The sequence below is a fragment of the Struthio camelus genome, chromosome 3, assembly GCF_040807025.1.
Source record: "Struthio camelus isolate bStrCam1 chromosome 3, bStrCam1.hap1, whole genome shotgun sequence".
NCBI lineage: Eukaryota > Metazoa > Chordata > Aves > Struthioniformes > Struthionidae > Struthio > Struthio camelus.
In genome coordinates this window covers 110,997,196-111,023,834 of record NC_090944.1, presented here as the reverse complement: position 1 = coordinate 111,023,834, position 26,639 = coordinate 110,997,196, and the positions used below count along the sequence as shown (strand labels likewise).

Sequence of the window (26,639 nt, the reverse complement as noted above, 5' to 3'; positions counted from 1 at the left end):
GAAAAAAAAAAAAAAAGAGGGCAAAATTTCAAGGAGTCAGTGGAGCGAACAGCATTATGAGCAAGAGACAGGTAAAGAAAGATGAGTATAGAGAACAAACTTGTGACTGGATCAGGAAAATCCCCGTAGGGGATTAACTACACACTATGGGTTTCTGTACTTAGATACAAAAAGCTTTACAAACCAAATAGTTGGCAAAACTTCACGAATCCCACACTGGAATAATTAAAATAAAAGCTGTTCACTGAAGTTATTTTTGGTGGGCTTGTTTGGATCAGAGCATAGAGTTGTCGAGCACAGTGTAATACATGCCAAAAGTCCTATTATGTGCCTGCCACTGCGCTCTGCCATACTTGGAAATTTGTTCAGAAACTGTGGTAGAGAATTGATATTGGCTTCCCACTTGAAGGACAAACCAATGTTACATGTTTCAGCTGGAGGTTATGGTGCTAGTCTTGAGCCATTTCTCCTGGAGGCAGGGGCCCTCTTGGCTGAGTATGGTCAGGGAGAAGTTTGTCCTGTGGCATACCTTAGAGCAGGCAGGGGGCTAGTCTGAATTAGGTTAATTTCATACTCAAAAGATATCAGGAAAGGAAGATTTGCTACATAGATTCTACAGTAACCGGGGCATAGAAGTATACAAAAAAATTATAACATGCCGTAACCTTCCTATTGGATGAAATGGGGTACTGGTATCAATTTTACTTTCACAGCTGAAATGGGCTGGCAAACCAGAAGCTGAAGCACTTAGACACAATAGGAAAATATCACCCCATTCAGGTATAACGTTGTTTTCTTATGATAGTATTCCTCAAAATACTCTGCAGAGGAGCAGGATGCTTTTTTTAATGTTCCCTCACCCCAGGATTTTTCCTCTAAAAACTGTTGCTGCAAATGGGAGACAAACAGAAAACTATTCAAACAACACAAGTAGACGCAGACTGCTTTTCTGAAGCAACAAGTGTGAAACAGAAATTTCAGCGGAGGAGAAAGGATACACCTTTGAATAAAGACATTTCGGGCCCAGAGCCCACCACTGTTTGTATGGAAAGTTAGTAGACAACTAACTAAATTCGAACTTCTATAAACTCAAGCACTAGGCACGTGGCTTGAACGTGCAGCTAAAGCAACCTTGAAGCATTGCAACAAACAATTGTCACTATCAGTCCACCAGGGACCATTACCTCCTGGGAACAGAGTACCCAATCTGTAAACTGCTCTCCTAGTGAGATCATACCCACAATATAATGCAGCTTTTCCCTTGCAGTAGAACCGTGCCAGCAACTTTTTCCTCAAGAATGTCTCCTTCCTTCAGCACAGCAGCTCCTGATGACTCAGAACAGGGCAACTTGCCTTCCTTTTCTCTGAAGGTTATTTTTTCCTCAACACTGGACAACGTATGTTGACTTTATTTACTGTCATGCAAATATAGCCTCCAGAAAATAGCTTTCCCAATCAAGCTTTTACTGAAAAAGAAAAGAAAACAATCTGAGGTGGTCTTTAAAAAAAAAAAAACAGAGTAGAGATGCATATCTTTGTTGGTTTGTTTATTTGTTTGTAGTTTGCCAAATTCTTATTGAGCAGCTTAGGTATACAGAGCATGTAACTCGGCCATCAAAGTGTTAACTAGCATATGTGTGAGGGCTGAAACCAGGTTTCTGTGAACTGTTGTATTTCTGTCATCTGAAAGTTAAACACTGGTTTGGAGAAATCCAAATGGTGGCTTCAGCCTCAGAATGACAGCAGAAAGAAAAATATTTGCACTTTTTCCCCTCTAAGTAGAGGATTGGAAAGGAGCAGCTCTCTCAAGACATTCCTTTATTCTGCTGAAAGCAGGAGTTCCGCCGCAGAGACTGTCTCCAGCCATACGTTACTAATACCCCAGCTTCTCATGTCTGGAGCCCATGCTGCAAATACTGTTTTCTCAGAAATCACAATGTTCTTTGGCTTTATTTTGTGGACACCAGACTCCCTCCATGCCGTACCCCCGCAAAAGCACCGGCAACTTCTGTTTAGCTGGCCCTCAGAACCTAAATAGAGAAGCTGCCAGAGCCGGGACCTGGGGAGAGCTCACTTAGCCAAAGGCTTTCTCTAGCTATACCTGCGTAGTTCTTTTACACCCTCTGCTACCCTGGATATTATTCTGTACTTCGGAAAAAATGATCATCTTAATAAAGCCTAGTTTTTAATTCAGTATCTGCATCTGAGACTTCTGGGGTCGAGTTATGAGGTCCTAAAAATCAACACTGGGCCTGCATTCAGGCAAACTGCTTCCTCTAACACTGCTTTGCACTTTTTTTTCTATAGATAAACACCTACAAAAATAACCACATTGCTTTCTTTAAAATCTTTCCTTGAAATGTCCCTTTCCTGCAATACCCATTTAAAACCTTAACTGCAGTGATTAGTGCTGTGCTGAGGCTGCGCTGATCAATATCTTTGCATTTGTACTCCCTCTTCTTGTCTGTCTCCAACTCTTGACTCCTTGTGTTATGTTTAGACTGTGAGCTCTTTAGTGCAGAGATTGTTTTTATGTTCTCAGTTTGGACAGGAGCTAGCACCATCAACCTAAGCGCTAAGCTAATATAAATTATCAACAAGGAAGATAGCTTTGCTTGGTTAAAGAATGACTGCTCTCTTCCTGACGTTTCAGATTTTGTTGTGCATAGATAGGAAGAATATTATTTGCACAAGAAAATACGACACTCCTATCTGAATTCTGATCTGCAACAGATCAGAAATTAGAAATGATTTTGAATGCTTTGGCCTCTCACTAAAATTTGAGATGTCTTCTTAAAAATGAGCTCTCTTTTAGGTGCTTTTGACAGAATACACATCATAAATGTCACTTCCAGATAAAACTTTTCAGTTTCTCCTGCCTGGATTCAGAGGAAAATATTTGAAAGCTCCAGGGGCCCCAGACTCAGGGCCAATTCTGTTCTCATGGGCAGGTCTGTGAAACTGGAGTAAATCCACTGACCAAAACTGAGCTTCAGGGAGGTAAATCCACAGTGGGCAAAAGCAATATTTAATACTTTTACTTTTTTATATTTTCACTCCCCACCTAGCAGTATATGGTATCCGGTGCATGGCTACCAGCTGAAGCGTACATCAGCCCACTGAAGAGCATGGAGCCAGATGAGAACACCTCACCCATGCTGTTCAGGGGTCCCTAGCTCTACTCTGGGGCTGTACACAAAATGATACAGCAGCTCAGATACTGCAGCTGTCTTATTTCATATAGTTGCCAAAGACAAACAGTCTATTGCCCCACTTATTTTCATACTGCAGAAATATGAGTTACTGTGGTAAAAGTTTCCATCAAACAAGGGATTCCCAGCCTGGGTCTTCAGAGATTTTCAGTTCCTGCTAGCAGGGCCTGTTGCAGCTGACCTTAATGCAGTTTGCACAGACTGGCTGATTGGCTCCCACATTGGAACCAGCCAGCTAGTTTGCACAAGTCTCTCATTCGAAAATATGTGTAATTTATCTGAACTGATAGAGAGGATAAGAATCAACTGTCTGTTTCCCAGTTAATAAAAAACATACAATGAGAGCAGAGCTCTGCCAGCATATCTTGTTTACCCAAAAATGTTTGGCATTAAATGTGAAATCGGAAATGAACTCATTATCTGATTATTTTCATTTTGAAGAATTAACTGCTTTGGGGAAAAGGCTTGTCTTAAACAGTCCCCTTGTATGGATGACTAATTGCAAATATATATCTCTGAAAAATACAGCAAATCCTCATGACTCCCAGGGTAGGACGTAACACTGTCAATTTGGACAAGAACATTAGGAGTATCCTCTCACAAGACTTATTTCAAAACAGGAGGAAATCCGTTTAAGCTAGCAGCACTATGCTCGTATAGGTGAGAAGAGAGGAGTTTCAAAACAGGCCACCTTCTGCAACTCTTATTCAGGCAAAGTGGATAAGAAGTGCTTGAAAAGTATTTGTAGTAGATTTACCCTTTCCCTTCCTAAAAAAAAAAAAAGTTATATAGCAACATAAATGTTTATAAGTTTTTGTATACTTTTACTTAAAAATGAGTTCCTCAGTGGTATAAATTAGAAGAGCTCAGTGAAAATAAAGACAACTAGTAATTGAAACAGATACACATTCAGGGCTAATGGCATTTTAGGAAAACTTCCTATTCTAGCTCCAAACCCAAATCACTCTGGATCAGGGGAGAAAACCCATGGGGCTGCATCCTTTTGTTTTGTCTCTTGCTGCTTCTTTGCTTTGTTCTCATCTGTCTGATCTCAGTTTTCAGTGTTTGCTATTTAGCCCTCTCTGTAGCTAGCTCAACAGCTGCTGCTGCTTCTAGAGTTGCTGAGTACCTCTTCTGTCCTCAAAATACTGCTTGCTTCTTCTATACTGTAGGGACAGGACTGAATTTTGAAAAGGGTGCCATGTAGCCCTCCACTGTGTGTCAGCACTGTGCAACTTATATAAGTATGTATCCTCCACTGAACATTGGGCTGTTCCTTTTCCCCTCTTGCTGAAATATGCCCATCCTCATGTGCCCTATGAAAACAATGACAATATTATAGCGTGCATGGCCTAAGCTTCCCCTTTCCCTTAGCTGCATCTGAATGTTTTTTTGGTTGGCCCAGCAATCCAGAGGCAAAAGTACATTGAGTGGTGTCCAGGAAGGTGGCAGGCCAAACATCACAGGATGACTCTGGGCTGCCCAGCAAGCCAACAAAATGCTTTGTAGGCTTCCTGCAGCCCACAGGCTGTGTGTAGCACAGGGACAGCCCAGATTCTTTCCTTCCAGCTTAGCCAGTATAGAGAGCAGGGACCCAGTAATTAGCCTGCTGAATCATTAAATCACTATGCCACTTGGTCCCTATCACTCAGGTCAGATCTTGTTCCATTACAAAATAAATGCTGCCAAAGCAGAACAAGTCAGGAATGAGAACTCACTCTCTCTGGATGAATATCTTTAGGGCCCCCCGAACCCTGCCACTACCTTTTCTAACTCTTCCTTAGTCTCTCTTTGTTAGGGTGGAGAGGCAGAAACTAGCTCCCCAGCACCTAAGGCATGACTTTAAGCTTCCTGAGTAGCTTCAAAGGACAAAATGCAGTAAATACTGCATCCAGTGCAGTATTTACTCTATGTGAGCACAGAAGAACGATACAGTATTTTACAGGACATTGCATGGATACAGGTAGGATTTTGGAAAAAACGTATCATTACTATGAAAAAAATGTGGATATCTCCATCAAAAGAACATTGTGAAAAAATATGAAAAACATTAAATTCCTACCAGCAAAGATACACATTCCCAGCCTAATACTGACGTGGCAGTTCCCATGTACTTGTGTTTGTTCTCTTTCACGTAGCAGTGCACGCTAGTGTGTTCCTCTTCTCCAACAGCTGGTCTAAGGCAATTAAGGGTCACCAATACTATTCTGTTTCAATTCCTGGAGGCTCCCTGCTCCGGCAAAACGCCACACTTCCCGAGGAACTTTGCTTGCCCCAAAAGTTAAAGAAATATGCCCTACTTGAACTGTTAAACTTTCATTTCCTATCTGATGTTGTGTCAGCATGAGCAGCATTTTAGAGTCTATTTAGGCATTTGTTCCTTTTTCTCCAAATCCCTGAGAAATTCCATTTGGACTGAAAAGTAAAACTGAGCATCAACTTCATGAGTTCTTTGATATGGCAAATACAAGCTTATAAAACAATGTATTTGAGGTTTCTTTCCGTTAAACTATAGAAAGTAATTAACCAGAAAGTGTAAACCATCAACAAATGTGAACACAACAGAATAGGCTATTTGACCCTCTTTTGAGTCCAAACGAAATAGAAAAGAGGAGGCATAATAATTTTCTCAGCGGAATTTGTCATGTGTTATTTGCCCATATCTTTCACATCTTGTTCTTTCGCAGCCTATTAGACCGTGGAGTTAAAGCTACATTCTTGAACTTCCTTCTGTATTTCAGACTAAACCATGTCATCATAGCTGCATTTTTATCTCATTGAATACTAAGGTTTTTCACTGTTTTTTTTAATTATTAATATGGTGTCTGAAATCATTTCTAGAAAATCAAAAGTCACATCTACTCCCCATGTTACCTGAAACATGCAATGGAGCTGGTTTCTATCATTCTTGATGTTGCTATTACTGACACCATTCAACACTTACAACTCTGGTAAGGATTTTTCTCATTAATAAGTACAGTCATAAAAACAATGACCATCACCTGTTAGTTGCTGATTAAAGAAATCAGCTTCTTGATCAATGTTTACACACAAAGAAGAGCAAACTTGTCCTAATGTTTCCAAGGACATAACACAACCTGGAGTCTTTAGCTACAGTTTCTGCTTTTAAAATACATTTGTCTTAAATTCATTTAACCTAATTTTGGCTTGGGAGAGATACTGTTATTCTGAGCTGGTTCTATCACTTGCTCCCATCACCTATGAAGAACATGAAGCTGAAGACCTAGCGTGACTTCTGTCAGAGTTAACCAGAGACTCCTAGTAAACTTTAGCCCTCAGCAAGCTAGTTCACTTTTTTTCTACTACACAGTACTGTGTCATGTAGGCATATGTAGCACAAGAGGATTTCCTGTCCTTGTCTAGTTTTGTAGCTCTGCAGCCCAATGGGTGGGGACATAAACAGCAGGTGGAGGCGGCTATCGTCTTTCTGAAGAATAACTAATTGATTAGTCTTCCAGCAGATACCATAAAAGACACAAGCCAGCTATAGAGCCAGCCACAGTAATTAAAGACTCACTCATTCATAGTTTTAGCCATTATTCAAAAATCTAGTTAGGAACGGTGAATGAACTATTGTAATCTGAAGTCTCTACACCATTTGTAAATTTTCATCTGTAAGTTTTGTATGTCTTTGAAACGGTCTAGCTATCAACCAAGGCTTCCTCTTACTACCTTACAAACTCAGATTAGATTAAATAAGAAGGAAAGACTGAAAATGAAAGTTAATATTGTCCTTGGAGTGGGAGTTTTCTCACAGTGTGATGACACCGAAGTATGAAAATGCCTCTCTGCTGAATGAGGTGGGAAGCACCCCTCTGATCTGATGCCTCCTATCCTTCTAGAGCAGTTAGCTAAAGAAAAGTGTCATTTGAAACCAGTTAAAAATATCACCAAGCTCACTTTGCTAAATGGTTTATTGAAATTTTACCCTTCTTTTCTTAAGAAAAATGAGAAACAAAGATCACATTAAAGGGTGCTTAAAAAACCTATTCAATCCTCTCCACGAAGGAAACTTAGCATGGAGAACTGAGCTTGTGTTGGCAGCAGAACTGAAAGTAGGTGGATAAGCTGACACTGTCTAATATTAAAGACCTAACTTAAGGTTTCCTGCTTACCAGCAGAAAGACATAGACTTTTATGCGATTCGAAACTCCCTCTTCCCTGAACATATCAGGAACTCAGATGCCTGATTTAGAGATCTGACTAAGGTACTAAAGTTAGGTGGTGCAAGCACACTTCATCATGCTAACAACTTGTTTTGCTTAATGCAAGCTGTAGACATTGAGAAATGTCACTAGGATAATAACTACTGAAATTGAAGAGATACTTCATCTCTAAACGCTCTAGGTCCTGAATCACAATGTCTGTCTGTAAATGCAGTTTTCCAAAAGCCTGGGACATCAGAAATGCAGATATCTATTTCAAAAAATTTTCCCCACGTTTCTGCTTCAGGATCCATCGAAGATGGCAGGAATCAGCCTGTCAGTGAGCTATGGCTCAGGTGTTCGGTACTGGATCACAATCTCATTTTCACAGTTCTCTTCCTTCTACTATAGAGCAGACACAGAACACATGGAGCGAGCTTGTGCTCATCTCCATGCGCATGCCTAGTCAGTACGGACTTGAACCATTGGTTTCATAGTCTGAATTTTAGTTCAAATTGAGCAGTTCAACAACCTGCCTATTTGTTACTGTTTAGACCATCTCCAATGGGTAATGAAGAGAAAGGGTAACAATTGCCAGTCCTCTGCATTTGGTTTCACGCTTCATTGTTGTGATCAACCTTCTCTATTAAAGTCTGATCTACTCACAACAGAATGTATTGTGAGCTTTGTTTTTCGTGAGCTTTAATATTGCATTTTGTTTTTCTGATAAAAATATGTGCGAGAGTATTGTTTGTTAGCACCTGGCATATTCAGTGGACAGATTCCAAATATGCTTGTGTACAGGAGTGCTTTTGTTTGTTGTACTTTTGGGGTAGGGAGAATTGTATGAATCAGGTTTTCCATCAATAGAAATTCCCACATCTTCTGGAGTAACTTTGTAGGTGTGGGTAAATGGGTTGATTTCCATACTGCTGCTATTGTTCTTCAGCTTCTTTATGATTCTGTACCCATGACTGAATGCCAAATGCCAGAGAAGGAGGGGAAGCTATTGAACCAAAGATCAGGCACATACATGATCTATTATAAGATTTTTAAAATTCTTCCACTCAAATACTTAGATTGAAAAAATATTTTTTTCCCCTCAAGTTACATGCTGAAATGTGCCATTAACTTTATTGCACATAAGATATTCTCTGGTCTTAGTTCATCAGCATTTTAGGATCTCATGTTTACTCAAAATATAAGGGAGACCCTTCTGTGAGAGTTAAAAGTATTATCTTGGAGAAGTAGTAAGTAAACAGATCCCATCCATCTTCAGGTTAATTAGAAGGATGAGGATATGTAGCAGAAAACATGTCAAGTTCTACTGCAGGCTCCTGGGAAAGTTAAGTTACATTAACCCAATTTCATCTGCAACTCTGGAACTTGAGAACGGCAGCAGAAATGGCCAACTAGCTTCCAGCTGAGTAAGTGCACATTCTATAAGCAGCCTGTTTTAATGAAACATTGTTCTATGTTATATTGAGGGTTCGATCCCCTTAAGCAGCATAAAATCAAAACAGCCTTTGGAAAGCTTAAGACTCAAAGAAGCAGACGCATCATATTTATTATTGTCACTACTTACCACCAAGGCCCGCAAAAGCACTTAAACAGAAAATCTGTATGTCTTATGCTGAAAGTATCACAAAGTGGAGAAAAATCCCAAGCAATGCTTCAGTCAGGCTAAGAGACCTCTCCATTCCACCTCTTAGGCCATGTCTGAGGATAGTATTAAATAGTAAATTAATTGAATTTAGAATGCTGCTGGCACACAAGGTTCAGGACATAAGGAAAAGATGCAATCATATAGTTAGATGAATAGAATTTAAGACGAATATCTTTATTCGACGATACTTCAGAGTGCTCTGAACTTTTCAGGGCAGGTAAAGGGCAAATAGATTCTTCTCCAAGGAGTTTATAACCCATATTTTCAGATGATTAAATGACTTAACTGTAAGTGGAGGTGAGGGAGAAAAGATAATAGAAACACAGATATTTGTTTATTGAGAAAAATGTACATACACAGGGCAAAAGAATCATTTCTTCTGCCTTTCCATAAGAAACATAAATGGACAGTTTAAAAGAAAAAAAACTTTAAAAAATTCTTTTGGATATATTCACATGCAAGGGAGATTGCAAACATATGAGGGATGGGCATTGCGTCAAGTCAAGGACACTGCTGAACACGTGTAATGGCTACTCTCATTAGCCCGGTTGAGAAGAAGTGTATCTGAAAAGGTCATGGTAGCAGTCCTATCACAGTGACACGTGTGTTCCACAGATGATAGCTATCATAAGATGAAGTTCAATTTTGTGAAAGGCATGTTTCATAAAGCTCGCTAGCATTACACCAAACAATAACGGGTTCCAGCTCTGGCGGCTGGCTAAGATGGCCTGCACACATTTTAAAGCATTAGCGTAGGCCAGGCTTTTGGGCGCCACATTTCCCATCCTACCCACTTATGTCACAGGACACGTGAGGTAGATATCCTCAGGCCTTTATGGTCTTACCAGTGTGAATGTAAAGCTGCATTAGAACAATCCATTTCATGCCCTGTTTCTAAAACGCTTTCCTTCTGTCCATCTGCATTTCTGTTTAAATGGCAAAAGGTCTTCCGCAGGCTTTGTATGTACCCTGGTAATTCTTAAGATTTTTAAGTCAATTTGCCTCTTTTTTTTTCCCCTCAAGCAAATTATAGAAATAATGGTGGGATTCCCATGGGCAGAAACCATAGAGAACTGCATGATACTCTGATTATAGAAGGAAGTACCACAGCGCAGCCTCTGATCAAGTGCTCTCGTCCTTACTGTATCATAACGTCTGTTCCTCCATTGATGTCTCGTAACACTTGGGATTCCTGTGTTAGATATGAAAATAAATAACCATTAGTTCCCCTGCAGTGTTTACAGCTTCAATCCCAGAATTGCATGAATAGTATATTGCAGCCATCCTACCCCAATCTACGGTCTCCTGTTGGATTTTATGAACTGAAGAGGGATGGGTCTGGCTGATTATTTGGGAAAGAGATGAGAGGGGAAACCCCCAGCACTGCAGGAGGGGGACTTAGTGAAACAATAGCTGGAACTCTGAATCATTGCTAAAGCCATGTCCAAACATCAGCATTAGAGAGGACATACTGTACTGCAGAAAGAGACAGCTTCTGGAGAAGTTGCACAAAAGAAGACCTAAAAAATGTTTAATTCTGAAGAATTAAAAATCCTTTTAAACATTTTGCAAGAATGAGATCAATATCCCCAGGGTGATTTTAATTTGGCAGCTACTTTGTGCCAGACTCTAGTGCTTTTAATTGGATTTTAGCCTGTTCTTCCTTCAATTGCCTGTCTTCTAGAGTGGTAGAGTACTGTACCTTAAAGAAGTATTAGCTAACAATTCTCTGTATATCATTCTTCGTTACCATATAGTATGATAATTCTGTTAGTATAATAATTCTCTGTTGCTATACAGTAAACTAGGACCATGGGGTGCTTTAAAAGTATTTCTTGATTTAAGAGTTATTATCATGCAGAAAATTTGAAGTCTGGCAAAGACAAGGAAACAGAGTCATAGAGCTTCAGGATTTGTTGAAATGTCATAAAAGGATGCTCTGTTTGGGGCATGCAGAGAGCCTGATTCTGTGTGTAGTAAGATCACAAAGCCAGGAGGAAAAAGGGAGAAAAAGCTGAGCTCACCTGTCTGCCCAAGGCCAATTGTTCTGTTTTTGCAATGCAGCTTTTGCTCACACAACCTGAATGAAATCATACTTGGAGAGAACGTGTTCGTTAGGTCAGAGCTGTAGTCACAAGATTGCCTTTTCTCTCTTGCCATGGAAGGTTTTGCATTTCAGGAGTTGCTGAAATAATCCCTGCATAAGGTAAACAGGACTCAGTTCAGCTGAATACAGTAGATTTGACCAAGATTTTAAGTGAGCATTAAGAACGGAAAAGCACTTTAGGTAAAGGCTCAATTTCAAGAAAAGATATTATTCATTATATTTTTTTAAGAGTGAAAACACCAGCTGAGTTAAACTATCACCAAGCCAGAATATTTTACGTATGATCACCTTAATAAATGAAAAAATGTGTAAACCTTCTCCTTTTAGAGCATTATAAAAATGCTATTACATAGGAGATAGATAGATTGATTTCCAGAGCTCCCAGGAGTACATTCTCTTTTCCCGATGCACATGTCTAAGCACCATTAACACTGTTACCAGGGGCACAATATACATGTCAGAATAAAGTCCGTGATCAGAACCTCCTGAATTACAACTCCCTAATTAGTGTCCCTATGTCAGTTATCCCATTCCACATGTCAAATATTACGCGAGGATTAAATTTCAAAATAGATAGACTCTGTATTTGAAATATAAAATCCCAAATGGCTGTTTGATGTATATCAATGTTATTATATCACATTTAACAGGTAAAGGATTAAACAGTTTTCCATATTCCTCTACAATTTTAAAGCTCCTGTACTCTTGATAGCATTTAATTTAGCACTGCAGTTATGTCCACATATTTTCACTTGACGGGACATTTACTGTGTGAAAAGGGGAGTAAAAACGGTTTCACATTTTCAGCCAGCTTTTTTCTTTCCAAAATAGTAACAACACTGTAATTCAATACCCAAACTGAACCTCTTTGACCCCTGAATCCAAAACTGATGGATAGCAGAGAGATGAGGAGGAAAAAGAAAGGGACTCTACAATGCCTATGTCTGAGAAATCTTTGCTTCATCGTGTACTCTTCACTTTCACAAAGTAAATAATTTGCATATGTGCAGCTTCAGTGTAAATACATTTGAAAGTGTTTTGGCTTTCAGATAATTCAAGTTTCCCCTAAGAAATATAGCTTTCATAATATACACAATTAATATACAATTTACAAAACAAAATCAGCCTGTAAGAAGCAGATGTATAGGTGAGCAAAATAATGTTGGGTGGATTCAACAGGGCAGAAGCACCCACCTAAATTAAAGTCTCTATGTAATCCCCAAACCGAAGTGCTTTGCCAAGTGAAGATGAAATGGTGAATCAATATCTAAATTATTTTACATCAATGGCAGCTTTTATGTTTCATAAATTGATATCTTTTAATGTTTAATACCTGGTTTAACTTGTTAATCTTTAACTGATACTGATACTTTTCTACATATGTCTCAGTTAAAAAGGGCTTACATAAAAAATGCTCTAATGAGCAAATTTACTGAGTGAAACCTGAACAAAGAATCCTAATTGTGTATTGAAGAAAATGCATAGAGAGCAACTTTTGAGTTTATAATAGTAAATATTGTGTCAGAAACTCAGTCCTCACAATGACACTTTTCTATTTCAGATGGAAATTAGTACTATCAAGCTTAATCTGATCAAATGTTATCATTAAGCCACACAACAGACTATTGAGCAAGGAACAAACTAAAAAATAGTCCCAGAAATAATTATGGAAATCATTTAAAATACCAAAGGGAAGAGGATTATGTTTGGCCCAGGAGTGAAATTATTTAAAAAGAAGTCAAAACGCAGCAAATAAATTCTTTCTTACAAAGAAATATTCCAAGTCTACACCAAGAGCTTCATGTACTACATTTGTGAGTGCTGTGATGGCACATGGAGTGAGCTAGAGGTAACAGATGAGGAAGAGCCAAATGCTAATAAAATACCAGCTGCCTAAACTACGGTGCCCCTTGAAATCTCAGGCTGGCCTTTTTCTGTATTTTCGAGGAGAAGAGGAAAAACAAAAACAAAGTAAAAAAAGCAGAAAGATCTGAATGAAACCCAGATACACATCGAAGCTTCAAACATTCATAACCTGCTGGTTACCAGATCATTTTAAGGACATCTTCGAAGCCTTGATGCTAACTAAGCTCCTGCCCTCTATTCTCATTGCAAGCTAGAACTTCTTTGCACCCCCACCAGCCCTGCCTGAGCCGTGTGTAAAGCGCCAAAGACAGGGAATCTTTTATTAGACAAATGAACAGTGAAAAGTGCAATGTGACTCCTCGGTTTCCTCTCATCTCAGAGCAGACCCTGAGCACAACTATAATACAAATAATTAATGAGCAACCATTGGCAACAAAACATTTTCCCATTTAAATGGATCCATTTTTGATCTTGTTACGTTTTTTTATTCTCACCACTTTGCATCAACTCCAGTAATAAAAGTCAGGTATCATTTTCACCCCATACTATCCTTTTAGTGTTGCTTGCATTCACTGATTCATCAGTGTATATAACTCTCTAATACGCCAAGGTCAATTTAATTTCCTCCTCCTGGTGTTCTCTCCCCCACAACTCTCTCTTCCACGTGTTTCAGCTTTACTTTGAAGTGACTTCCTTGCCTGGCATGCTAAAATCCAGAAACAGAGTGCCTATCATTATAACTACAGTTCATGCCCTGACTAGCCACGGCAGCAGCAGAATTAGACTATAATCTCCTAAACAAGGTAGAATCTGTAAATCAACACTAATCAGACCTCTTTGGCATGTAGATCAATGAATTAGTGTAGGTATATGAAGTTTCAAGTAGCTTTTCTAAGCTGAAGTCAACCTCCGGGTACGGATTTGTTCAGCTTGGATTTTTTTCTCCTCTGGTCTTCACCACTCAAAAACTAGTCTTAAAAAACAGTTTTTTATTACATCCTGAAAAACAGTAACTTTTGCTTGACCAAAGGGCAAAATAGGTACACATAAGCATATGCCTAGAATACAGGCAGTACTAGGCATGGCCACAATAGAGACTGAAAACAATCTACCTTTCAGTACTATCCTGCCTAGCCTTCTTGATAGTAAGGATGTTTGAATTTCTTTTCTCTAAAAATAAGAACAAACAACAGTGGCTGCTCTAATCAAAGGAATAATAACATGTTGCCAAAAAAATTTACAGTGCATTAAAACATTTATACAGAGTCCAGGGTTGTTTCACTAATGGAACGCAAAATACCCATAGTCACTTACGGAAGAGGTTCACAGACAGTTAAAGATACGAGGCCTGATGGAGTATCATGAAGTTTCTTGGCATGGAACAGTAATTTCCATAACACAGGGTATGAGGGGTGTCTACTTGCAGCAATGAAGTTCTGGCATGCTGTCTGATATGTCATCATGCACAATTTATTTGGGCTAGCCCAACGTCCATGGAAGTTGCTGGCTGCTTTATATTGTAAGTTACTTGAGACCTCACAGGTGTGCTGAGAATTCTCTTCCAGTAATGCAAATGGGCATAAATATAATCTTCCAAAGAAACATGGGTAAGATCAAATTTTTCCTTCTCTCTCCTAAAGAAAAACACCAAATCTAAGGCTTATAAAAGGATTTTTAAAGTAGAGCTCTGCTCACTAGTCCTCTGATTTCTCAGCTTTGATGTCTCCCAGGTTCTTTTTTTCTGCTTTTTGTTTCTTAAGAGCTTGTGAAAATGGTTAAAATTCTTCAGGAATGGGGAAAGTTGTCAGAAGCTGATCTGTTGACCGCATACACCCAATATGTGCTTCCTAAGGCTTCCTCTTAGCGATGTTTCCGGAGTGGAAATTCAACAAGTATCATAAACGAAAAAATATGTAATCCTAACTCCTCTTTACACTCAGTTTTTCATGCCAGTGTGGACCAGTGTGGAAAGAGAGGGCCTCCAGAGTATCAGCTTTAGTAGATGAGGACATACAGGATAGTGTGAAACAGTTGGGAGGCCTGGTTTAAACGTGTAACCTGAAACACTGGAAACTAGAACTCACAGCGGGGCTTAGCAACAAAGTCAACAATATAGACAGCTCATGACATGTGATCACCAAAGCAGAAACAAGGTTGCTTAAATATAGCCTCAGTAGGTATTAGAATATTTCTGAGAAGTACGCATCAAGCACGAGACAGATGCTACTAATAAGTAGAGCTTTAGCCATTTATTTTTATAATTAAATATCCAGCTATATTTATCTGAAAGACTTAGCCACACCATTCTTGACAGAAAGGCATGCCAGTTACTTACTGCTGTCTAGACAAAAAGATTTAAAACTGCAAAAGATAAAACCTTTGCAAAGTAGCATGGAAAAGTGCTTTAGGAGTCTGTGAGAAGGGCAGTAGCTCTACACTTGAGTCCCCAGAGCTTTGGCTTTAGGAGTTTTGTCTATTGGGGAATTTGGTATGCTAACTATTTCGTAAACAGTTTCCTAATACTTGTTCTTGAACCTAAATTGTTTGAGTTTGCGGGGAGAGGTTAGTAAGTTATAAAAATTCTAGAAAGCTGGAAAAATCAATCGCTGTTACAGTTACATACAGGAGTAATGTCTGACGATCACCTGACATTTTTGGAGTTGTGACCATGGTGTGGTGAACCACTTCAAACCAGGGCATAAAGATATGAATCATCTACAATGAGAAAGCTGTCCCACTTCCAAACTTCTTGCCAAAAAAAAAAAAAAAATCCAGACTATCTGGACTCTCACCCCAAGTGTTTGGACAGCTTTAAATGATCCTATGATCTCAGTGAAGAAATTGTTCTTGAAATGAGTTACACATTTCACCTCTATTTTTAGCATAACCATAAACCAGACCTGCTAAACAGAGGTTTCCCAATCTCTGCTACAGTAATTTGGTACCATGTGGTACATAAAGCTGGAAGGAAGCGAGTACAAAAAAGTTACCACAGACTTCAAGGAGCGGAGAGGTATGAAGAGTTTCACAAGCTTCCCTAAATATTCAGAAATATATATTTTTTGTTTGCATAGGGCAAATATTTCTGTACCACTACTTTAAGCATTCCATTACTGGCCAAAACAAATGACAGCCTAGCAGCAATGCTCAAGTAATGCTACAGAAAATCAAGCCTATATGAAAACAGAGTGTTTCTGTTAGACATAGGAATGAAATTTATACAGTTCATTCCTTGGCCTCTTGGTCATCCCCTTTGTATTGCACAAAAGATGCCCTGAAGGAATAGCTAAAGACAAAGCCCAGCTGGTAAAAAATCAGCGCACTGACTTTATGCAACTCATTTTTCCCATTCTGCAGGGAACTATGTTGAGGATCAGGTCACAGACACAGTGCACAGTACCAGAGCACCCAGTGCTCTGCAGGTCTCTTACAGCGATGTGCTTCTGAGACTGCTGTAGCCAGAGACAGTAAGAGTAAACATAAAGGTGGCATGAGTCAGATACCTCTCCTTTCCCAAAACTTTCCATTGAGCTAGAACTAGCATTACTGAATATTTGCCTTTATTACCACAGTACATCGGCTGACTTCAGAAGTTACGGATTTGTTTTATTATATTTATACTAACATGAAATATTGAGCTTAGAATAATTCCAGGCATATGTCAATGTAAGTTTAGCAAAAGAATTCACATGACAGGAACATTAAACAATAGCTTCGCCAAATATAGTTCCTATAGATGGGTAAATATTGTTCTGGTGGACTAAGAATTCCTTCTGTGGCTCAGTCTACAAAACTCAGTAACTCTCCTCATGGAATTAGGTGCTATTCAACATGAGCAGTAGTTGCAAAATCTATTCCTATCTTTATGTAAAATTATAGAAAGTAGAGCAGGAAGGCACTCTAAAAAGTCAGCAGGTTTGTCCTCAAGGCAGAATCAATATTTGTGTCACTTATGACAGATGTTTGTTCTTAATGGCGGTGACTTCACCACCTCCCCAGGCTTCGCTATGTTTATGCGTAGAAAGATTTTCTTAATAACTGTTCTGACTCTCCCTAGTGTAATTTGGCTTATTATTTCTTATTATGTCTGCCATGAAGACAAAGGGCATATTACTCCCTTCCTCTTTACAGTAGTTTTTTTACATTTTAATTATTGCCATGACCCCTCCCATCTTCTTTTCAAAGGCTTAATAACTTCAGTTTTGTCAAGTTTTCCTTAGCAACAGTGTTCCAAGCTGAGTCCCTAGCAGTATAGGATACAAAAAGATTATTTCTGCAGGCTGTATTCTGTTTTAAATATGCATGCCAATTGGTCACTTAGCTTTTTAATAACACATCAGATCATATTTAATTTGATCCACTTTCATTTCCAGGTCTTTTCCAGAGGACTACTGCCTACCGCGTTGCCCTATCCGGCATTTGTGCAATGGATTATTTCTGTCTAACACTTTGCATTTATCTCTATTGAGCTTCATCTTTTTTTTTTTTTTTCAGATGATCTCTCCAATTTGTCAAGATCATTTGAGATTCTAATTCTGTTTTCCACATGTTCAGAATCCCTCCATCTCCTGCCATACGCAAATTTACTTAATATAATATTATTCCCTCATCCTGATCATTCATGAAAATTCTTAACAAGATTTAATCAAGAATAACTCCCTGTAGAACCTTTTCAATACATTTCAATTAAATAATAAAATTTGATAACTGTTCTCTGAATTTCCCTTTTCATTCAGCTTTGCATTTACTCTGTAGCTTGAAGACTATGTTTCCTTAGCTTCCTTGTAAGAATATCATTCAAGACGGTGCCAAGAACTAAGTAATGTAGAAGCAGGAGACTTTGCGTGTTCCCTGTGTCTGTGGACTCCTTACCTTGTTACAGCAGGAAGTCAGACTGCTATGTCATCATTTGGTCTTGAGAACTTATTAGCTATTCCCTCTCTCCAGCCTGTCATCTGATTGCTTCTGAATATTTAGGCCATTTGTTGCATGATTGTTTGCGGAGATTCTGGTGATTTTGTCATGCAGTATGCAACTGACAATCAGGATCTCTCAGATACCTTCATGTAATGCCATGCAAATTAGGGTTATGCAAAAATCAAAGGACTGCTGAATAGTGGTTTTTTTTGGTCTAAACATTCTCTCCGAATATTCACTCTTAAAGAAAAAATATATCTAAGATATCTTGAGTAAATATGGAACCGCACATCTCACACATAAATGATGTATCTCATTGATCAGCATTAGTAGAAACATCCCTCTATGGTGATTTATGTCTCAATGCAGCATTCATTGGAATAAAGGCCTCACAAAGTATATGGCTATCATGTGGTAGTGAATCAATTATGCTCTTTCGGATCATACTCAAAGCACTTATGTTATATTGTTGACTCCTCAACCACCTGCTCTTGGCAAGGAGGTCTGGCACACAGGCTCTGAAGCATTCTTGATTTGTTTCAGTCATGCCCTGTTCTTGTTTAAGAAAAATCTGTTGCCATCATTTTCATATCGATATCTTTTGAATAGCCTTCACTATCTGTAGAAGTGCATAAATGAGATGGAAAAGGTACGGAAGATATATGGTCTCTTTGGAGGAATATATGCTTTATGCACCAGTCAGGTGATACAGACTATTTAAGTACACATCTGTTAAAATAAAATCCATTTAAAAAATAAGAGGCATAACACTTCTGACCAGACCTATTGCTAACACAGATGAACTACTTTTCATTTGAAGTGAAGCCATGAGGATGCCCAGGAAGCACTCACATGTAAGAAACCAGCAGAATTGCCATTGGAAATAAGGTTGATGAATTACTAGATTTTATGTGAAGTAAAATGCAAATGTACATTATATCAAAACAAACAATTCTTATTTCAACTACCCCTGTAACAATTAAAACTTAAAAAATCAGTAATCCTAACAACAGTCACGAGAGTCACTCTAAGTTCAGGTGTGGACTTTCCCTGAATTAAGGAGAAAAAAAAAAAGCAATAAACAAGGACAGTGCATAATGAGTCACAGGAGAATAGAGATCATTTTGAAGATCAGTTTTTCCAGAAATCAATTCTATTTGATGAGGAATGTTACTGAAATATCAGAAGGCCAGAGAAGACTTCTTGCAAAGCTTATTGTTGGAAGTGCCTTCACACTTCCATGTATGTTAAAAAAAAGTTGGAAAGTAGAATTTTCACAGGATGTTTAGGGACAAATTTCCCTCTGAGGTAATCTGATTTTCACTGGAGTTATTCCAGAGTTATATCGAATGGTTCAAGCGAAAAAAATAATGTAGCTTTTCATACTCAGCATCTCAGTCCTTTGCTAAAGGCTTTTCACTTCTGGAGTTATTTTATGCTGCCTTTGCAACAAATTCTGAATTTATGGGGTTCTTTCTTTGCAAATTTCTCCAGCGTTTTGACTGTTAGATTTCTCCCCCGGCAAAAGAATCTCATTAATTTAAGATCAGAAGTACCTTTTGTAAAAATATAACCTCTTCTTCCTGAATTTGCAGAAGCAGGAAAAGATAAAAAATACAGAGCAAGAGAAAACATACTCGAGCCTGGAGTTTGAGACGAAACACGTCCACCTGCAGTACCGTTTTATTGGATGTATGTGGGTTTCTAAAACCAGTAAACATGGAAGGAGAGAAAGTAAAGCTCTCAAACCACAAATCAAAACTACACAGGTCCTTAGGAAATGTTAAAGCTACACATGGCCTTCAGGACTGTAGAATGTTCCATTCCAAAGCAGGAATCATAATATGTCCCTGTCCATTTAGCCAAAAATTACTATTCAGGAACCAACAGACTAGTGTCCTGAATATCCTGGCATGAAAAGTAATGGCATAAAAGGAGAATAATCTTAGGACAACTACTAGTCCTGAGGGTAGCAGGAAAATGTCTTTCCATTAGTTATGATTAACTAGTAAGGCAAATATTCCAGTCCCTGCCTAATAAAGTTTAACAACCGGCAACAGTAGAAATTGTACAAAAGTAATTCAGTGCCATCACTTCACCCTTTCTACTACTGCATTACTAACTACCTGTAAAAGGACAAGGTGCAGTCTTGGCTTGTGCGAATTTCCTGAAGATGCCACCCTACCGAACAAAGACTGAAAAGCAATTGATAGTTGGAAAACTACATACTTGCTTCTTATTAAGTAGCCTGTCTACTCTCACAGTGGAATGGGGCAATTGCTTTCTTCCTCCTTTTTCCAATCAAACCATACTCCTGAAGGCAATTTCCAGAAAATGCACTTTTAGCTAATGAGAAGGCATATTATAGAACACATAGAGAAACTATGAATGGTGATAAGGTTTAAATTATTCTGTTATGGACCCTCATAACCTGTTGTCAATCTAGTCACACCCTGAGGAAATGACAATAAGACAATTACTTCTCAGTTTCCCCAAAGGAAGTCCTACTTGCTATACTTTAAATAGGAAGAAAATGATATTTTTCTTTTAGTATTTTCTTCATGCATTTTTAAGCCACTGCATTCCTTATACCACTGTGATGAAGCCAAGTATAGTGTCTACTTGATATACTGTAAGTGGGCAGCAATTTGCAGTGCATGCACTTAAAGGAATTTTTCCAGTTATAGATACTACTGGTTCCTGTTATATTCCACACACTTAAGAAGAAACACAGCAACCAGAATAATATCAGCATTGCAAAGAGCTTTCCAAAAGACTGATGCAATGGGACTCTTTCCATTGATTTCAGAAAGCAATGGGACAGGCACCAGGTAACACTATTCAATTTAAAAAAAAATCACATATGCATAATTCTGGAAAAAAAGTCATTAACAGGAGAACATTTCAAAAGGTTCAAAAGCAGAAAAGGAAGAACCATACAGAGGAGGGCTACAAAGGATTTCAGGTCAAGTCATGCACTTAACCCCACTGCATGAAGAGACATGCAAATACAGTTCTTGTAACCCCTCTCCTGCTCTTATTATAGTTAACATGACATGAACCAAGGAATATGCACGTTAAGTGTATATCTACTGAAAGCTTTCAGCTGCACTAGGAAAATTGTAAACACCTTTGTTTTTAAAAGAAAGAAAATACTGAAGTGCTGATAGGCAAAGGGACTGTTAACATAGGCTAAAATCAGGCCACGCATTCCAAATAGAGCCAGCCATCACAGCGCCAGAAATTCAGGCAGCTCTAGTCTTGTCGGTTTTATAAAGATTTTCTTTGCACTGTACAAAAAGCTATGTGACTGGGTCAGGCAAGTCTTCAACAAGAAGAAGTCTTCAACACTGCCCAGTGCAGTGAGGGAGGCTGCACTTTGGTTTCCCCACATATCTTGAGTTATGAAAATTTGGCTATGTGAGAGCGTGCCATGGTATGTCAGAAGACCAGAAAAGTTTTACTTCACAGGCATCTAAATGGCAGCGGATTTTCTTATCTTCAGTGCATATGCAGGTCATTAGTACCAATCTTTTTCCCGGCTGTTCCGTGAAGACACTTGCAAACAGCCGGGGAAAACAATATGCAGAACCTGGGGTCATCGCGTGCATGCACAACGCCTACAGTTCCTCTCTGTCTGCCTTCCAGTGGGATAACCTAAAACCTACTCATTGTGATTCTGTGATTCATGCCTAGAAATCATTCTGTTCATTCTCAGGGATTATACCACTTTACCAAACTTATTCAAGCATCTTTAGTCTAGAAGTTACATTGCAAATCCTGCAAGATCAAAGTCATTCTTAAAATTTGTGGTGTTTCTTATTTTTTCCTGTATAACAAAAAACTGGAAAAGTGGCTTATTCCTTTTACTCTCGTAAATTTGCTTCTTCCTGTAGAGATGGATGAGGGAATTAAGGAGTCAGGTGTTTAGATGTGGCTTGCACAGCCAGCGCCGCTCTTTCTTGGGATTCCAGAGTAGTTAATCTTGAAAGGAAAAAGAACAAGTCTTTTAAAGCCAAATACCTGGCTTCAAACATGCAATTTAAGCTATTGCCCATTAGTTCCAACATTAATAAACTAATCTGGAAATCAGCTTTCTTTCCCATGCTCATTTCTTCTATTAATCTGTTCAGTTGAATAGTTGCAACAAGTAGCAGATGTACAGCTGCATCATTTCTGAGCTCCAGAAGGATTTAGTGGACTCATCACAGATTTGGGAGACAGGAATTTCTAAACCCTAAATTTTAATCTTGGTTATTTACGCTGTGTGTATTTTTGGGCCAAGTACTCGGTCTCATTACACCTTATAGTCCTACAGACATCATATACTTTATTAAAAATAACAGAAAAAGCCTCTGCTTAAGAGCTTGCCTGCAGTAGCTTATCATGTGAGCAATAGATACACTATTCACATAATTCCTTTTTTCACATTCCGCCAGAACAGCAACCGTTAGAATAATTAGTTTCTTTTGTTGGTAAAAGGGTTCCTAGTTACCCATCTCTCTAGTTGCTGGTCTTTAGTGAAGATGAGTTGCTGTCGTTTAAAACTTTTATGGGCTACAAGCTGACTCTCAGGACAAATAGTTCCTTTCTCAGTTCAGAATCAAAACCTGTTGCATTAATTTATACTTGCTGTTGCCATGCCAACATGCTTTCTATGCTCACACTTCGTTTTGCACTCTGAATGGCATGCCTAATAAAAAATCAGAACTTTCCATTTTAGCCATCTCAAATGTACATCTGGACTCCATCCCAGACTGTAGGTTCCTTTAGGAAATATTCCGGCTCAAGTTAAAAATACAGTTCTTAGCCATTTTAAGGTGGCTAAGCATAATCTCCCAGCACGAGTGAATTTTAACACAAAGCAGATTGATAGGGAACTACCATTTGGATTTTGTAATACTACAGAAATCAGTAGATCAGCAGTCTAGAAAACGAAGTCTGTTGCCATCATGCAGGGTGCCTTTGGAGTTTTTAGAAAAAAGTGAAAAAAATAGCTAACCTAAATCTAGCACAGAATCTATAGACAAAGATGAGCTACAGAGAGAGCACAGATGCTCTAAGGTACCTTGCTTTTACGTAAAAATGTTTGTAGTAGGCCTTGGATGGGCACGAAAAAGTTATCCAGTTGATCTTCATCATACCATGAGGACAGCCTACAGCAGTGTCTTACTGCAGAAATGGCCCTGGCTCTTCTATTCCCCCTTTTGTGCTTGGTGAATTGAGGAGGGTTCAGCATCACAGATGCTCTCCCTGCTGCCCTGGGCACTCCTGAGGGCGAGGGGACGTACTTTACTTTGCGCCTCATGAAGTTTTTCCCCAAGTAAAGAAAACAAACAGCAGGTTTTGAAGACACTGTAAACTTTGCCCTCACAGCTGGAGGCAGCGTGAGGCAGTGGCAGCCAGCAATAAGGGACAGGCGAGAAGAAAACAAAATGTGATGGAGAGAGACAGCCACTGCACAAAGAGTTCTTTCTGTGCCTGTATTAAGAAGTCTGAGGGTCCCCTACTGGAGAAAAGAAACCCTTAAAATATTCATTAAGAAGAATATCAACTTGGGCATTTATTATTTATTGCAAGTCTTTATAAGCCGTTACTCTTCAGATGTATTCTAATAAGTCATCGTGTACTCCCTGTACTGCTCCAGTCTGTTAGCAGACCAAACATCCCTCAGCAAGTGCCAGCGCCATAGTGCTGCTCTGTGGCAGTGGGACATTTGGTTTACAAAGAGGTTTATTTTACATGCACAGCTGGGACTGATTTATAGTTCAAGCTTTTGTAGCTGAATCCACAAGCGTATTTAATTTTAGATTATCCAAAAGAAGAAAGTTATACTAATCGAAAATAAAGGTGGATAAACTCTCCACACTTCCTGTCTAACAGTGCCGATGTTGCAAGTGGTTAAAGAAGGAAGAAATAAAACTGGAATATTGGTCATGTGCACAAAATACCTAGCCCACCCTTCCAGCCGGGTGTCTGCTTTAGCTTCTCAGCGCTGTAATACCAAATCCTTCAGCTAGTTTTCCTCTAGGGTTTGGTTGTTTTCTTTTTATCTTCTCCAGAATTTGCTAGTGACGCAGTACTTCATTCACAATTTGAAACACAGAGCAAATGGAGACTATACAAGTTACAGATCATGTATTCCTACACACACAGCATGAAAGGCCAACACAGAAGAAAAGTAAAGTGAACAGGAGACCTGGCATGTAGTTCCTCTTTCTCATTTCCTATTGGAAGTAGATAGCCAACCGATGTTCGTTTGAACACGGATTCAGAGTCAAGATTACTCACAGAGGGGACAAATAGCTTTGTATTCTCTAAAAAACAATCAAAGAACTTTCCAAAGAATTTTAAACTGGTAATGCCTTCACACTTGACATGATAGTTTTAGAGAAGTTAGGTGTAACTACTTACCAGACTCTACAGACCTACTGGGCACCACCAGACAGCTTGAACCTTAATGACATTTAGAGGGCATGGAAGTGATTAGTGAAATTAAACCCATAGTGAGCCTGAATCTAAACCCTTACTGTCACAAAATGACTATGCAGCTGATATTTAGGTCTTCCTAAATTAAGAGGATTGGAGACAAAATAATTAACAATAGTTGATATATCTCCAGTCAAACCTCCTATATTGATTCTAAATCTGTTGCTTTCCCAGAAGTACTCCTGTATTCAGGAATTCTTTTAATTATTGGAAAGACAACTAGGCCACGTGAACACTTGATGCAGCCTTAGTGATGCAAGATGAACAAGCATTAAAGAAAAAGCTTAACCCTTCTTTCATTTTGGCCAGTCCAAAAAAGCATTAAAGTTAACAAAGAGTCTTTTTCAAAGCTGTTCTCAATTCCCTATTTTACAGCATCATTGCTTGACATTGTTAGTCTCAAGGAAATATTGATATGCTAAGTTTTATTTCTGTATGTTCCATTATTTACAATATTAGGACAGGGAATAAAGAAAAAATGTGCCAAAGTATATAACAACGAGACATGTTGATAGTAGGAAGTCAGCATAGTCCTTCTTTAGCCATGTGGTACATGGTGGACCCTAGAGACATTTTTTCTCAAGCTGGTTTGCCCTTCAGACCGAAAGTGAAAACTTTTACCACTGTACCATTTTACTCAATTTATCATGTACTTAAGCATATTCGGTCATTAACTATCAACCTGACAAAAGTTATTATTATTTTCCTTGGAATGAGAAGAACTGCTTTCAACACTGCAAAAATGGAATTTTAGTGGATTTTCTTTTACAGCACTGAACACAAGCACAATGTTGTAGGCACACATACAAAATTGATTGCAATTACAGACCAAAATGGCATCGATTAGGAGAGAGGAGTAAAATTTATTTCCACTATCAGTATAGAATTGTGCCCACTTTAATTGATTTGGTGGGGGGAAAGGGATTGGTTTTTTTGTTTTATTCTTGTAAAAAGAATTGCTATAAGCATATAAATCTACGGTTCTATAATTTTTTTTAATGACTGCATACATTATAAAGGAGACAACTTCTTATAATTTTTCATGTTCAAAATATTTGAAAGATTCAGTCTGTATAAGGGTTATAAAAATATCAAACCTAAGAGAATGGAGAGAAAGAAAATACTTTACATTATTTAACCAGCAGCAGTTGACAGGACACAACTCCTTTAAGGGACCTAAAATCTGTGTTCTATCCTCTACATATGCCCAGGAGCTGTTAGTCAGCCAGTTAGAGTGTAAGAATTACCCTTGACATATGTTAATTGAGCTCTGTGTCTAAGAACCAAAGCATACGATAAGGATATGATGTACATTTCTGGTACATTGAAACCAGAGCCCAGAGTAATATAGAGCCCAGAAACCAGAGTAACATAATACTTTAATGAATGAAATAAAGGAATTTCTATTCAGAGTGTGATTCTGTCAGTTACTATTTATAACTCGTTCACTGCTACAAACTGACTTTCCATCCCCTTTCCCATGTTTCTTCAAAAGAAGTCTGACCACAGAAAGATCTTCTCAGACTCTGGTAAGGATCAGCAGAAAAGGCAGAAGTCTTGCAAATACCTAAGAAAGGTACCAAACTTTCGCAAACCCTGCAGAAAAAGGAAAAAAAAAATTAGCATGCTTTTTGGAATTCACCTAGCTACAGCTCTTCTCTGTATTAGACACAATATATTTTTGGAGATACAGAAAGGGTAGGGGGGAGAGAGAAGAGAGAAGACAGACAAGTAGTACTAGGTCAAATGGGTAAAGCAGACCTTCAGGGAGAGAGGGACTTGATCACAGGTCACTGTTACCCACATTAAAAATCTTTGCCAACACTAGACTGTGTTTAGAATTTTGCCAGATGAATGTATATTCAGATGAATAGATAAATTAGGTTGAATTTATTAGAGTTTATAAGCTTCCTACTTTTCCAGACACAGAAAAGCAATATGGACGCACAACTGCAATAAGCCCAGAGCATTCACTGATTTAATCATTTGCAATATATGAGATATATAGTAGATACCCAACACCTCTGTGTGTCACAGGACTCACTGGCTAGAGACAGCTGTCTTCTCTGTTTGTTTTCAGCAGATTTCCTCTATTACACCTACTGAAGTTACTTGAAAGAATTTAATATTCTCACTTCCTTCTAGGTAAATCATGCCTGTGTTTTTCCTCATGGAGTTTATTGTCTTTTTCTGTATTGTGTTTAGATTGAGGTCAA

General features: G+C 38.6%; 2 long non-coding RNA genes across 13 annotated transcripts in view; one reads left to right on the top strand and one right to left on the bottom strand.

Moving 5' to 3' along the window:
- LOC104140261 (uncharacterized) overlaps positions 1–17,584 on the top strand; it is a 71,273-nt gene extending 53,689 nt beyond the window's left edge. Inside the window, exon 3 of the long non-coding RNA XR_693262.2 lies at positions 17,512–17,584. This is a non-coding gene — a long non-coding RNA (uncharacterized lncRNA). The remainder of the gene's footprint in view (positions 1–17,511) is intronic.
- Positions 9,216–26,639, bottom strand: part of LOC138066840 (uncharacterized) — a 91,060-nt gene continuing 73,636 nt past the window's right edge. For 4 of the 12 annotated variants that reach the window (XR_011140394.1, XR_011140389.1, XR_011140393.1 and 1 more), the window contains exons 4-6: positions 25,887–26,019; positions 11,069–21,918; positions 9,221–10,236 (exon numbers count right to left, since the gene is read on the bottom strand). This is a non-coding gene — a long non-coding RNA (uncharacterized lncRNA). Of the gene's footprint in view, positions 10,237–11,068; positions 21,919–25,886; positions 26,020–26,639 lie in introns of all 12 variants that reach the window. The other 8 variants (XR_011140384.1, XR_011140386.1, XR_011140387.1 and 5 more) reach the window with 6 other exon arrangements.